The following is a 12970-nucleotide window of genomic DNA, read 5'->3' on the forward strand; positions in this document are numbered from 1 at the left end:
TACAAACTTTTGACGAATAAAGGTATGATGGGGCAAGCCGCTCGTGCGGGTGTGAAACGAGGATTAAAAAGTACGGCTAAATCTATTGGTAAAAAATCTTTGAAATATGGTGCCCCCGCCGTGGCAGCCGGTGTGGCTGGTGGAGTGACCACGCATTTGTTGAACAAGAAAAAGAACAAGAAAAACAAAAAGTCAAACAACCAAGAAGGTGGAGCTGCTAGTTTTATCCTTAGCTGGATTAATCCTAACGCCAATCTAAAATACGATGCTCAACGCGATGTAGAACCCCTGGACAAACAAAAACGCTTTCAAGAGGCGTTTGATCGTGAATTTCAAAAATTTCAAAAAGCTCAGCAAGATTTTGACAAAGTTTGGTACGACAGTAAATACAACCCTTACCCTAAGTCCAAGGACAAAGGATTAGGATCGTTTCAACCCAAGGTCAACAAAGCACAAGCGGAAGCAACCGCTAAAGAAGCGTTTTGTTGCGTGTATGCGAGAACTATAAAAAGACCTGCCGCATCCACCATAAATCATCAGACTGGAGGTAGCATCTGGACACCACCCGAAGATTTGTTGTTAAACCTTTTTTCAAGCATCGTCATGCCTTTGGTGTCTAAGAAAGTTCCTATTGCGATGACATCTTCCCCATCTCAACCAGCGCCACCACCAACACAAACAGAACAACCACTTCCACCGACACCACCACCAGCACCGCAGGTTAAACTGGTTCCTAAAACTGTTGATGAAAAAGAAATGAACAAAAAATCCAAATCTCAAAAACAAGAAAATAAGACTAAGACAAGGGAACTTTTAAAGAAACTGGCGTTGCAAAAAGCCAAGACGTTGAAACAACAAGAACAGACGCTACAACATTTGGAGTCAATGATGACTTCTGCCCATCAAGATTACAATTTCTTTTATCATCTTCGTCTGATGAGGAGGAGGAGGAGGATCCTGAACAGACTTCATCTAAAAAAAGACAAAAGAAAGAAGAGAAGCATTGGAAACAATTGATGGTCAACCAGCAAAAGAACCTGGATTTGTTGACCGATCTTTATGCCTCTCAATGGTATGGGGTCAATGACTTGGATTATGATGAAGAGGAAGATGAAGGGAGTCGACGGTCGCGTGTGGCGCTCACCAAAGGGGAACAGATTCGTCAACCTCAGTTTGTGGATGTTATGAGACGACGCAGTCTTTTACCGATAAGAAGAAGAAGACATGGAGAAGACAAGTATAAATATCCTTCCACCAGCTTACCTTATACGAAACCTGATCGACGTCGTTTTTACGATGAAGACGACTTGGAGGACGTGAACGATTTAGACGAACCTACTCAAAGAAGCAGTCTCGATCGATTGTTTGCCAAGTACCATTAGCATCTAGTGTGATAAAAAAAATGTTGCAGCCAAAAGGTTTGGATATGGTACCTTTACCTCCGCAATATGTGGGGGAAGATGCGGTAGGGGGACCAACAGCCGCTGCCCATTTACAGTATGCCATGAATGTAGCACACAAACGTAAGATGGAACAAGTGGATCAACAGTTGGATGGAGATCGCGCCGTCAAAGACGGCAAGACTTTAGAAACCATTTTAGTCAAACCCCAACTTGGTCTGGTCGAACAAGAGATCTTGTTTGATGGGGTGGAGGATGTGTATTACGAGTACGTCAAACCCGACAAGACCTTGAGTGACGTGAGTGCAGACGATGACGATTGGGTTTTGCATTTTATTATTCCTGCCGTGGAACGTTACGTGACCAATCCCTCCTGGTGGCGCTTGGAACTGGTCAGTCAATTTCGATGGTACGTTGCGAATGAGCCTACCACCCTGTCGCCCTTTACAGACTGGAAACTCGCCAAAGACGATCAAACGACTCTCCACATGAGACCAGCTCTCAATGCTGAACGAATGATGATCAAAGACATGCGTGTCATAGTGGGGGAAGATAAACGGAACATCAATGTCATATCACCTCTCACGAAACGATTGTCGGATCGCCTCCTGTATATGTTAAAACTCAGTATGCAAGAAAAGAAAAATCCAGAACTTCAACGTCTGACTTACAATCGCCCTGGTCTGTTACGCGGTGAGGGACGACAAAGTATTGGAGCGGTAGATGCTATCCCCGACGCCAACTTTCAGGAGCCTGAACAAAAACTTGAAAAAAGCCGATGGGATTGCCAGCTGGCTGAACGGGATTTTAATGTTGATGCCATCGCAAGCAATGGTTCTCCACAACAAGTCAAGTTCATGTTTGAACCGTTACCCACTCCTTTTTGCATGATCAATGAAGTGGTACCAGCCACTTTTGCTCCAGAAATTGTCATCAAATTAAACAAAAAATTTCACGAGTGGCTCGTCGTACGATCTGGAACAGAACATGGAAGTGTTGAAACAAAACACAATAAAATGTTTTTCGTCACCATTTCTGGTACTCCCGAAGACTATGGTATGAAATGGGAATTGGATTTGAGCAAAACCTATTTGCGGATCCCCTACGTTCAACAAAAACCTCTAGACTTTGAAAAGACGGTAGACTTTTACTTTTCACCAGAAGTCACCGAATATCACACCGATAAAATCCCACACATTGTTTTTTCCAAAACCTTTAAACATTTCAAAGATTGGAACTATAATGGTTCCACGATAGATCGCATATCAGAATGGCAAAACGAATGGCCCACTCAATTTGGGGTGTGTTTCATGTTGGATGGTGTTATTGATGGATCCGACGATCGCAATTTTTTTAGAAAAACTCAGAATGGACTTAACAAGACCTTGGTTAGATGACAAAGGCAATCCTGCATATATCGAAAAAGTTCAAATCACTATCGAAGGTGTGAACATTTTTCAAGAAGGGCCTATGGATTGGCGTGACAATCCCAAGACCAACAGGATGATCTGGCAAACGCAAATGGATTATTGGGGCAACAAGAACAATGTCCGCCGTCACAATGGGTGTGTGGAAGATCCTAAGGTTTTACCTCATGGTCAAAAATGGGCTTGGATTTCCCTCGATCCCAATTACGATGCAGGGGATCAAGCCATCGAGTATCTGGATGCACAAGTGGATGCCACTGTGTGGGGCGGTAATGGATTGGACAATGCGCGTTTGGTGTGTTGGACTATGGAACCGATGGCTTACTATGTGGGGGATGGATCAAAAAATGAATGGACGGGGCCTGATCGATTGGTCAAAGCCACCATCCATCGAGATTACCCCAAATGCTATAATGTCAAAGGCGGACCTGTCGTCGAAAACAAAACACTATAAATACGCAACTTTGACTCATTTCAAAAATGACACAAGAGAACACCATGTCACAACGAGGAGGTCTGGATATGGGTGTGGTGCCTTTGCCCGCACAATATGCGGGAGAAGATGCGGTGGGGGAACCTACAGCCGCCGCCCATTTGCAATATGCCATGAATGTGGCTAACAAACGCAATATGCAAGAGGTGGACCGACGGTTGGATGGGGATCGTGCCGTCAAAGCCGGCAAAACCTTGAAAACCATTTTAGTCAAACCTTAACTAGGTCTGGTCGAACAAGAGCTCTTGTTTGATGGTGTGGATGATGTGTATTACGAGTACGTCAAACCCGACAAGACCTTCAGTGAAGTGAGTGGAAATGATGAATGGGTGTTACATTTTATCATCAATGCCGTGCGTCGTTACGTGACCAACCCTTCCTGGTGGCGTTTGGAACTCGTCAGCAAAGTTCAATGGTACGGTGCCACCATAGGCAAAGGTTCCATGGAAGATTTTAAAAACTGGGCCAGCGTAAAGACTGATGATACTGATGTGCACATGAAACCGGCTGTCAACGCTGAGCGCTACATGTTGGAAGACACGCGTGTGATTGTGGGGGAAGGCAAACGCAACATCAATGCCACCTCCCCTTACTTGGATCGATTGTCCGCCCTCATTATGTACATGTTGAAACTCAGTATGCCTGAAAAGAAAGACCCGGAACTCCAACGTCTGACTTACAATCGCCCTGGTCTCTTATGTGGTGTGGGAAGATATTACATAGGAGCATTTGCTCGTAAAGACCTCAAGGAACCCGAACAGGGAATAAAAAAAAGTGAATGGGACGTTGCACGAGCTGAACGGGATTTTGATGCGGATGCCATCAATGCTGCTGATGGAAAACCACAGCAAGTCAAATTCATGTGTGAACCGTTACCCGGTCCTTTTGGGATGTTCAATCAAGTGGTACCAGGCACTTTCAATCCAGAGATCGCCATCAAACTAAACAAAGAATTGACCCAATGGATGATCGTGAGACCTGGATCGACCAACGGAGATGCCACCACTGGTAAAGCAAAACCGACTGGAAAAAGTGCTGCCGAAGACATCAAAGTCAAATGGACGGTGGATTTGACCAAGACGTACTTACGTATTCCCCACGTCAAACAAAAACCTTTGGATTTTCACAGAACTGAGGCCTCTTACTTTGCCCCAAAAGTCACTGAGTATAACACCGACAAGAGGCCCCACATTGTCATTTCCAACGCCTTCAAGACTAGTAACTCAGATGGAGCTGGCTACACGCTGGAACGCATGTTGGAGTGGCAAAACGAATGGCCCACTCAATTTGGTATGTGTTTTATCGATGAGGACACGTTGCGAGGTAAAAGTTCCTTTGCTAAAGAAAAATTGGAAATGGTGACCAATGGAATCGATAAAGTGCAAATCAAGATTGGAGGCGTGGACATTTTCCATGAAGGTCCTATGGATTGGCGTGACAATGTCAAGACCAACAAGATGATCTGGCAAACCCAAATGGATTATTGGGGCAACAAGAACAATATCAAACGTCACAACAGTTGTGTGCCCGATCCGGCGTTTTTACCTCATGGTCAAAAATGGGCTTGGATTTCTTTGGATCCTAATTACGACGGCGGTGATCAAGCCATCGAACGTCTGGATGGACAAGTGGATGTCATTGTGTGGGGAAACATCAATGACAAAGCCAAACGTTTTGTGTGTTGGCGCATGGAACCGTTTGCTTACTATGTACAGAATGCCGTACAAAACGAGTGGACCGGACCCGATCGATTGATCAAAGCCAGCATTCATCAAGATTATCCCAAATGTTACAATGTCAAAGGCGGACCCGTTGAAGTTTTAATTTTCTTCTTTTCAAAAAAATCATGTAAAAAAACCAACCAACCTTAACCTGCATTAAAATATGAGACGACAGTGTGAGTGTGTTTTTTCTTGATCATGCATGACACGCAGCAATTGCAACAAGCTTTGGATAAGGAACCCGCCTACGGAACCTTTTCATTGAAAAAAGCCATGGGAGCGGATCAAATTCCTTCCCCCCAATGGCTCAAAAGACATGGACCATGGATTCTGATCTTAAACACCGATCCCATCGCTTTACCTGGACAACACTGGGTTTTAGCCATCAAACCAACCCACGGTCACAGCGGCAAATGTTTCTTTTTTGATTCGTACGGCCGTAGCCCGGCTTACTACCAACCGCGTCTTTGGGTGCATTTACAACAAAACTGTTTGCACAATACGGAGGATTACCAACAAGACTATAGCACGGTGTGTGGGGATTACACCTTGTTCGTAGCCAAATGGTTAACGAGGGAACCGTACCGCAAAAATTTGAACGGTTTAAAAAAATATTTGGATCCAAATGACGATCCTGCCAACGATATGTTGGTGCATCAACAGGTGCATAGTTGGTACCCAAAAATCCTTAACATGGAACACCATCGACCTGTTGTGGAACCGGTGCCTGGAATGACTCGAGTGTATCGCCAAAAAGGTGGTTTGCAGGGCAATGTGTGTCGCGCGCATTTTCGATTACATCGAGTATAAATGGAATCATGTCAGCAAACACACACAGCCAAAAAAACAAAACCATGGAGAACAAACAAGTGGAAGAAGTGTTGGTGCAACATTCGACTCAAATGGGATTCACTCGATTGGAAGATTACTTGGAGCTGCAAGAAATTCCACAAGTCCCGGCCTTTAAACTTCAAGCCCCTGGGGTTTATTTTTTGTACGGAAGTACCATGAGCGGCAAGACCACCGCCCTGAAACGCTTGATCACGAATTTACCTCAAATCTTAGAGTTTCGAGTGCCTTCCGCCAAAGACCCATCCAAATGGATCCCCACACCCGTGGAAAAAGTCGATTATTTTTACGGCGGGCAGACTTGGCAAAAAGATCCTTTTGATGCCTTGGAAAAGCTAGGCGTCCAATTTCATTCGTCGGGGCTTCCCACACCTGGGTATTTGGAACAATGTGTGCAAGAAGGAAAACCGCGTGTGGTCATTCTGGATGATTTGATGCAACAAATCTACTATTCTAAGTTCATGGTGGATTTCCTGACTCAATCGGTGCATCATCTCCATTTGGTCGTGTTCATCACTCAGCAAACATTGCATCCCCACACCCGATACGCCATCACGTTAAGGAGTCAAGCTACCGGTTCCTTTTATTTTTACTTTTCATCAGAAGATCGCGCTTTAAAAGAAGCCTTTCGAAAATTTGAAAATGACGCGGGACATTTAAAAAAATTGTTGGATTACTATAAAAGCAAGATCCGTACAACGGGAGGTTACTTGTATGTAGATGGGCATCCTCGTCAAACGTTTACTTACACCAAGTACTTGAGTCACATTTTTCCCGACGAAGGTTTGACTGAGTGTTTGAAATTATGACGCGTGTAGTGTATCAAAGTTACAGCGCACCGTACCTGTACTATCGAAGTGGTTACCAACCTCGTGAAGTTGCCCTGGATCAAAAAGTCTTATATTACGTGAATGCCTCCAAAAGAACAATTTCCAGACCTCGCGTCTTTAAAACACGAGTGGATTACATTCGGCGATTGTACAAAGCCACTCAATTTGATTTTCAACGAAACGTGTCGTAATGTCGACAGCTTGGCTCATCACTCAAGATCAAGTGCAAAGAATTCAACGACAGTCGACTGGTCGTCATCGTTTAGGTGGATCCATTCCTATCTTTCCTTTGAGATCACCTACTCTTTTGGATCAAGATGTTCCTGTCGAAGTCACTACCATGAATGACGAGACAACCTCTCAGCCACCACCATCACCAACATCAGAACCCGATGCCACGACAATTTCTCTAAATGATGACTCATCGACGCCTATGCCTACACCTCCCACTTTTGAATTGACAACAGAAGCAGAGTCACCACCCCAGTTTTCCTTCTCCAAATCTTTTTTTCCTAACTTGATAACCTCAGCAGCAGAGTTACCACCACCACAACCAGCACAGGTTTTTTCGCCTTTCCCCAGCATCACAGAACAGCCCTCTCGGATCGAGGAAACTTGGGTAACACCGCCAGCACCAGCACCACTTGTTCCTCCTTTTCCCAGCATCACAGAACAACCCTCTTGGATTAAGGAGACTTGGGAAACACCACCAGCAAACGTTTACTTGGATCAACCTCCAGAAACCTCCTTGATTGAATTACCTCAAGGCACACCCAAAAAACCCGAAATTACACCAGACACCTCATCATCATCATCATCCTGGTTAAGTCAATGGTGGGGAACTACACCTCCTCCAACCACGGCATTAACCTTATTCGAGGAACAACCACCCCCGTGGTATGTGGATTTCCTTTGGGATCTGGCTTATCCTTTCCTAGCTGACCCGGAAATCCCTTCCGATGAAAAAATTCAAGAACTCATCAAACACTGGGATTTTTCACAAGGAGTTCCTTTGGATGATCACAAGATGAACAGTTTTGGATTCAAACCTGGATCCAGTCTCCTCAAAACCGGGTTCGCTTTCGACGCCTCTTGAGTTATCAAGGGCCCTTCACTAAAAAGCATTTCAATCAACTTTTAAGCTATCTTTGGTCGTTTTTGAAAAGACCGGCTCGATTGGATCAACAAGCACAAAAACTCGATCAAAAGATGCTTCGACTCCAACAAAGATTCCAACAACTGGATCGAAAACCACACCCATCTCTTTTTGGGTCTTCTTCTTCACACACCACCACCGAGGTCGCCGTCACGGAAAAACCTCCTCCTCAAAGTGATTGGACTTCCTTTTTACCCCAATGGTTTTGGAAACCCCCTTCCTCCTCCTTCAATGTAGACTTGTCATCCAAGCAAAACACAGCACTCAGAAAAACATCAGTGGTCTTAGTTCAAGAGGCGTTTCAAACACCAGACCCTACCTCTCTTCAAAACGATACGGATGAACAGTTTGAAAGAACCAAACAAGAACTGCAGTGGCTCTTAGAAAGTCCTGAATTTTCCGCTTTATGGACCAATGAAAACAAAGACAAAGTCTTTTCGGCCTATTCCCAAACTTTACGAACTTTGATTCAACGCTATAGAAACACCTTGGAACTCGATCACACCCATGAATACGTGGAGGATATGCCTGAACCACTGCAACTGTTTTTATCCGACCCCAAAAATCTTCAAGATCCTTTGAGAATCGTCCGCAATCTTTTGTCTGGACGACGCGATGGGTATACCCTCCTCTTGACCTACGGGACACGTCAACAACGTCATCGTCTCTTTAAAATAGGCATAGAACCGGAAGGAGGGGAAGTCGAGGACCTTTTGTCTTGGATCAGTCAGTCTCAATATGATGCCTTTCAAAACTTCATGCGACCTTTTTTCCGACAATTGAAAACTCAAATTTCTCCTTCCGGTCAACAACGCATCCTAAAACTTGTTCAACACGAGCAAGAATATCGTCATCTTTTTGTCGATTGACCCTCAACAAAAAAAACCAAGTAAAAAAAACCCGATCTCGCCTCTTCATAGCATTCCTGAACCATGGCTGCTGCAACCACCACAACTTCGTTAGCTTGGTTGATCACCATAGACGATGTGAAACTCCTTCAACGACAACTCCACGAAAATCAAAAAGGCGGAAAACTTCTCAACAAGGTCGCGGCTGATGTGGAAATGCGTGTGTTGCATGACCCCATGCAAGTGTTGCGAACCCCAAGGACTTCCATGGATGATGTGGCTGTCATCAAAGCTCAAGTGAGTGGTCAATCCACCGGACTCAATGCGTTCAACATGTATCGAGCTATTCTCAGGATGGAACACGATCACCATCAACAAGGGGTCCCTTACCCACCAGGCATCAACAAAACCTTGCTGGTCAAATACAAACGTTATTTACTTGGAAAATATCGCAGTGAGTTGCGTAACATGATGTTCCCTCAATTTCAACAAATGGATATGAGCAGGGAAAATGCCGTACGATTTTTGGAAGGCATCATGAGCCCTCGTCTCAAAGTGGAGGCTGTGGCTCAACCAACACCACCACCACCGTCAGCACCACCTCCACCGTCTAGTACTTCAGCACCTGTTCCTGATTCCCAAGAAACACCCAAATCCACAGACCAATTTCAACCACAACCGATGCAGCAACTCGTGGATGAAAGGAAAGTCACTGATCGAGAATTAGAGCAAATTCACAATTACCAGCAACAACTTCAACAGATTGCCGACTTAACCCATACCGATGCCCCATTTCCCTTTCAATGGTTTCAAAGCAAAGGGTTTCTCCCCGAGATCACACAATATTTGACCAAGAAAGATTTCGACAAATTGACTCACGGGGATTTCAAAACGGAATGGATCAACGATCGATTTCATGAGATTTTGACCATGAGTCCTCAAGACAACATCATCATCAGCTTAGATCAACAAACCGATCCTCAACTTTTGGATAAGCTGATCGCTTGGATCAATCACAAATTGCAAAATGAAACCTGGATTCCTCTGACTCCATTAGATTTGTCGAGAGATTGGCCAACCCATCTCGATGCCCAACAACGTCGATACTTACAACACTTTTGAGACACGGTCTTACCTATGAACGCGATGAAATCTTGGAACGGCAAGGTCAAGCACCTGAGCGAAACAAGCGTCTTCAGTCCCCCTGGTACGTTCGCTGGTTTCAACTCCCCAAAAGAGATGCTGAGACACTCAGTTATTGGTTGAGTACACCTTACATCGACGAACGGTTTCATGATCGACTCATCGCGGGCAGCAATGCTGGTGTGGAACGGACTCTACAAACCATGGAACAAGTCAAATGGCGCTATGGAGATCGATTAAAAAGTCACGAACTCGCTTTACTCAACAAATACATCCCACTATACCAAAAGGAATTGAACCAACGGTATGAAAAACAAAACCGAACTCCCATGCAAACCAATTGGTCGCGATTTTGGAGAAGTGTTAGGCCTCTCTTTTTTCCGCAAAAGCGATACAGGGAACAAGGGGACACCAAACATAAAATCAGCAAAACATCGTTTCACCCTGTCGACTCACAAATCCAAAGCATCATCCAATTTTTTACCGAACATGGTGTGCAATTCCTGGAAGGAGGCGAATTCAGAGAATTGGAACAACTCAAAAACAAATTGGTGCAATTGTTAAAAGAACCAACCACATCTCCCTCTCAAGAGGATCGTCGTTATTTGACTTTAACGCATGCCCTGGTCATCGATACCATGATCGAACGTTTATCCCCGTTAAAAAAAATCCCACCCAATGTACAAACCATTTGGAGTGATCCCGCTAATCTAAATGACGCAGCTCGCATCATCGATAACCTGTTCTCCGACCCAACCCTTTACCATGGGTATTTCTCTCTCTTGAAACATGGAACCCTTCAAGAATTACAACGTCTACTCATCACGTTACAAAATGCCGAAATCGATCCTGATTTTACAAAGGTCATTGTTGAAGGGGTCAATGATCACATTCCTTATTTTGTGGGCGATGTGATCCCTGGGTGGCGAAGACTATTTCGTGAAATCCCAGCATGGATCATCGACAGAGGAAAAATACGCTTGAACATTTTGGATGATTTCGAACGTCAACTCGATGCAGCGGTTACCAAAGGCAAGCAAAGGCAACAGAAAATCAAGCAGCTCAAGCAAGAAAAAAAAAAAAACAGTTTTCAAGTCCATGAACACAAACACACCTTTTTTCTCTGTGTAAAAAACTCATTTTACTTCAGTTCTTTGAACATGCTTTGAAATTTCATTAAAAACGTTTCAAAGTCCCGTTGAAGTCTCAATTGTTGTGAAATCCATTCCACTTTCTCGGAAAATTGTCTTTCGTTTTCTATCATTCGCGTCCATTCCGTCATAAAGTTCTCTTGAAAATGACGGTGCGCACTGGTCACGTACCCTTCCAGAACTTGTTGTGCTACACTACTACTACTCTGTTTCTCTTTTTTCTTCGCAGGCTCCACCACCGACATCGCCACCTTGGGTTCCGTCACCACGGCCGCAGCTGCTTCTCCTGCTTCCAACACTTCCAAAACAGGCGGTGGCCAGAGTTTGGTATCCGCCGTCGGGTAATCAAAACCAAAAGCTTGTGTGATGACATCTGGATTCAATCCGACATTATCGGTCTGTTGACTCAACAACATTGGGTTGATTACCGTCGTCGTCGGTTCCCCATTCCCCATCGAAACCGTGGTTGACTTCTCCGACAAAATCGACGGTTGAGTCCTCTTCTTCTTCTTCTTCTTCTTCTTCTTCATCATCATCGTCTTGCAAAGTGGCGCAGCCATGATTCAAATTGAAACACAGACCCAACAAGGTCTGGATCAATTGAGTTTGAAAATCGACTTTCTGATCAATCAGTTTCAAATAATTGACAATAGACTGGCTGTCCTTTTCTTCTTCTTCTTCTTCTTCTTCTTCTTCTTCTTCTTCTTCTTCTTCTTCTCCTCGATCGGGTACTTGTTCTTTCAAACACTCAATCGCACAATCCATCTCTTTTCACCACCAGACTGAATGACATCGTGTTTCCCCTGCCATCACCTTTATACCTACCCTCCCATCACACCCATCCGGTCCATCGGATCCATCCGGTTTTTTTCCCGCCCGAGCGCCTTCCTACGAACAAGAACAAGGAGAATATGAGGATCAGGAAGAAGAAGAAGAACCCGATTTGGTCATCGATCCACCCAGTAAAGTCACCTGCCCAATTTGTCAGAAACAACTTCGTGAATACTACAATGAAGAGGAGGACAAATTGCGAGTTTGGTGTGGGGTCGGCTGTCGACTGCCCTGGACCCAAGACTGTGAGGATGCCGCCAAAATGCTCAGTAGAGCACACGTCGCTTTGCTACCTCATTTCAAATTCAATCCCAACGACCCACAGCCACAACCTCCACGATACCTCGAGCATGGCGTGATTTGCCAACTCGTTTGGTACAGGTATCGACACCTAGGTGACAAACAGAAACGGAAACAAGACCCCAAAAGAAAAACCAAGAAATCCTTGCATGAACACTTTTTTTGGACCTGTGGTCTCCAACCAAAAAAGGCTGCTGGCGGTCGACGATGCGATTTCATCAAGTCCGCAGATGCTGAGGGTCCAGCTGCCAAAATCCTGGAGAAGAAGTACGTAGACGCAGTCCTCTATGCTCAAAAAATCCGGCAAAACAAACAACAGACTTTCTCCAATGAATTCCTGCGTCATATGGACAACTTTGAAAAATTGTTCAAGTTCGCCGAAGAAAAAAAGAAACAACAACTGCAACAAACCAGGAAACGCAAATCCCAACCATCTGATGACGCCGTCACTGAAAAACAAGAAAAACAATTCAAAACCCTGTAAACTTTCAATTTTTTTCTTCTCTTTCAATAAGAGTTTCCATGGGATTTTATTTCTCTGTGTCGGCTCTCTCTTCTTTTTTCTCTTCGCTCTTTCACCCTTTCGCCCCTCCAAACCCCCAACACACTTTTCGTGACCCTTACACAACGTACCCTTTCCCCCAACAACTAATCAAATCCCTCACAGCCACCTGCCCACCATTTTCCCGCCCGCGACAACCTCTATTTCCCATCTCCCCCTCTTCCAATCCTCTCAGTTTCAACGTGGACGCCTACCATGACACTTCACGTCGCTCTCTTCCGTCCTCTTCAGTCGAAAACCCAACAGGATCGATGACACG

The sequence above is a fragment of the Montipora capricornis genome, chromosome 2 (assembly GCF_036669925.1).
Source record: "Montipora capricornis isolate CH-2021 chromosome 2, ASM3666992v2, whole genome shotgun sequence".
Lineage (NCBI taxonomy): Eukaryota > Metazoa > Cnidaria > Anthozoa > Scleractinia > Acroporidae > Montipora > Montipora capricornis.